A 3,358-nucleotide genomic window follows, 5' to 3' on the forward strand; every position below is an offset into this window, starting at 1 on the left:
AATAAAAGTAATAATACAATTAACAATAAAATTAAAAAGAAAAAGATGGAGAATAATTAAGTAGAGATGAAAGAATAGTGTCTCTATGTTATGCCTTGATGCAGATGAGCTGATTTTCCCTTTTCATTCCACTACGTTATTCTGATACAGATGACAAGCCATAGGAATGTGGGGCCAGGAGTGTGTCGTCCAGTCAGAGAACATTAGCTGGTAAAACCTCCTGATCCACCAGCACAGCACAGTGTGATGTCATCATGAGGTCACACATAGGAATGAAACTAAGACAGCATGATGTCGTGATTTAATCGATGTTTTGACACTTTATAGAATCTGTTTTAATGTTATTTGCAGAGGGAATATTCCAGAGGGAATATTTTACATCAGATACTCTAAGTGCTCAATCAAAAACACAGAAGCACAGTTTTAGATCTAGAATGTTTCATAACAAATCTCAGTAAAAATGTCACATAAAGCAGTGGTTATGAAAGTGCTGATATGAAAGGACAGGGTCTGAATGATTGCGCTAACATTTACACATGTGCTCTTTATCCAGCACTGTAATCCATGGCTTATCTGACCGCAGACTCACAAACTCCTGCAAACGTTAAGAAATATGGCTAATTAAGATTTGTGAAAGTGGTGAAATAAAAGATCAGTGTGAAGGTTGATTAAACTGATTAAAATAAAGGATACAATGACTTTAGTCATGATAACTAAAATAATTATCACAAAAAACTGGCATGCAGCTATTTAGATACAAAAATATATTAAAAAATGTTTTTAAATATATTTAATATTAATCTATCTATCTATCTATGTCTGTCTGTCTCTGTATCTATCTATCTATCTATCTATCTGTCTATCTGTCTGTCTGTCTGTCTGTCTGTCTATATATATATATATCTACAGAAATTTCAAAAGAAATATAGAAAAAAATTATTAAATACAAAATGTGTAAACAAAAAGAAACTCTTTTTGGAAATTTCCATGCCTTACATGGTTGCATTTATTGATGATCTGATTGTGTTTGTTTTATGTCATCATTGAAACATATTAAAACATTTTTTTCCCATATCAGTAAAAGCATAGACAGATGTACTACTCCAAAAATGGCATTTTATCCCCAAAACTACTTTTTCACAAAGGGACAGTCTGGAGTATAGATGGATGATGTAATTTGTCTCTCTGTCAATCATCAGGGTTAAAGTGTGTAACACCTCTAAAAGCGGCGGCTCTGTGATGCTTGCATACAGTAGCTGAGTCCCAGTCAGGGAGTCAGTCGGAGTGCAGCCTGATCCAACGTTCTTGTAAACATTCTAGGGGTTGAAAAAAAGCAGGGGAGGAATTTGGACGCTTTATTTGGTCATGACTGAGGCAGACTATCACCCTGCTATGAGGGTCAAGACGAAGCGGTGTTCATGTTGCACAGCTCTGACATTCACAACCTCATAAGAGGACTTCACCTTCAGTTGGATTTCACGAAGCACACGATAAATGAGTCCAAAACAATTCCATCTCTATATATCTGAATACATGATTTTGTAATGCTGGTGTGATTTAACTAGCTGTATCCATTTTTAGATGCTCTAGAGATCTGTTCTGTGTTAAAGGGTTGTTTTTGTCACCCTTCATCCATAATAACTTACCCAATGAGGATGTCAGTGTGAGGTGCGAATTGGTCACTGCTCTGTCAAACAAATATAGCAAAGATAAGCAAATAAAAGATGCAAAGGTAGACAGGTTTCAAACAAAAAGAGTTCTTGCAAGAGGGTTGCTAAGGTGTTCTGGTGGTTACTAAAGCATTGCTAGCAGTGCTGCTAAGTCAATAGGTTTCCTGCGAAATTGGGCTACTTTTACATTGTTGCTGTGGGCTGTTTTGTTTTAGTCTGCACGCTGAAATTTTGAGTAGCAATTGGACTAGTTTTCTTACACAGACCTGGCAACCCTGATTGCTAGGTAGTTACTAAGATGTTCTAAGTGGTTACAGGCACTTGGTAGAGGGTTGCTAAGGTATTTATGTGGTTTCTAAGGCATTTCTAGGCAGTTGCTAAGTTGCTCTAAATGGTTGCTTTGGAGTTGCTAGAGGTTTGCGAAGCTGGTGGCTACTAAAGCATTGCTAGGTGGTTGCTAGAGGTTTGCAAAGTTGGTGGTTACTAAGGTATTGCTAGGCAGTTGCTAGAAGTTTTGCTTAGGTGTTCTGGTGGTTACTAAGGCATTGCTAGACAATTGCTAAGATGTTCTAAATGGTTACTAGTCAGTTTCTAGAGGGTTGCTAAGGTGTTCTGGTAGTTACTAAGGCATTGCTAGTCAGTTGCTAGAGGTTTGCGAAGCTGGTGGTTACTAAAGCATTGCTAGGTGGTTGCTAGAGGTTTGCAAAGGTGTTTTAGGGGTTTCTAAGGTGTTGCTACGCAGTTGTTAGAGGTTTGCGAAGGTGGTCTGTGGTTACTAGGCCATTGCTTGAGGGTTTGCAAAGCTGGTGGTTACTGAGGTGTATCTAGGCTGTTGCTAGAGGTTTGTGAAGGTGTTCTGGTGGTTACGAAGGCATTGCTAGGCAGTTGCTAGAGGGTTTCTAAGGTGTTCTGGTGGTTACTAAGGCATTGCTAGGCAGTTGCTAGAGGGTTTCTAAGGTGTTTTGGTGGTTACTAAAGTGTTGCTAAGCAGTTGCTAGAGGTTTGCAAAGGTGTTCTGGTGGTTACTTAGGCATTGCTTGGCAGTTGCTAGAGGTTTGTGAAGGTGTTCTGGTGGTTACTAAGGCATTGCTAAGCAGTTGCTAGAGGTTTGCGAAGCTGGTGGTTACGAAGGCATTGCTAGGCAGTTGCTAGAGGGTTTCTAAGGTGTTCTGGTGGTTACTAAGGCATTGCTAGGCAGTTGCTAGAGGGTTTCTAAGGTGTTTTGGTGGTTACTAAAGTGTTGCTAAGCAGTTGCTAGAGGTTTGCAAAGGTGTTCTGGTGGTTACTTAGGCATTGCTTGGCAGTTGCTAGAGGTTTGTGAAGGTGTTCTGGTGGTTACTAAGGCATTGCTAAGCAGTTGCTAGAGGTTTGCGAAGCTGGTGGTTACGAAGGCATTGCTAGGCAGTTGCTAGAGGGTTTCTAAGGTGTTCTGGTGGTTACTAAGGCATTGCTAGACAATTGCTACGATGTTCTAAATGGTTACTAGTCAGTTTCTAGAGGGTTGCTAAGGTGTTCTGGTAGTTACTAAGGCATTGCTAGTCAGTTGCTCGAGGTTTGCGAAGCTGGTGGTTACTAAAGCATTGCTAGGTGGTTGCTAGAGGTTTGCAAAGTTGGTGGTTACTAAGGTATTGCTAGGCAGTTGCTAGAAGTTTTGCTTAGGTGTTCTGGTGGTTACTAAGGCATTGCTA

The sequence above is a fragment of the Sinocyclocheilus rhinocerous genome, unplaced genomic scaffold (genome assembly GCF_001515625.1).
Source record: "Sinocyclocheilus rhinocerous isolate Xijiao unplaced genomic scaffold, SAMN03320098_v1.1 scaffold182, whole genome shotgun sequence".
Lineage (NCBI taxonomy): Eukaryota > Metazoa > Chordata > Actinopteri > Cypriniformes > Cyprinidae > Sinocyclocheilus > Sinocyclocheilus rhinocerous.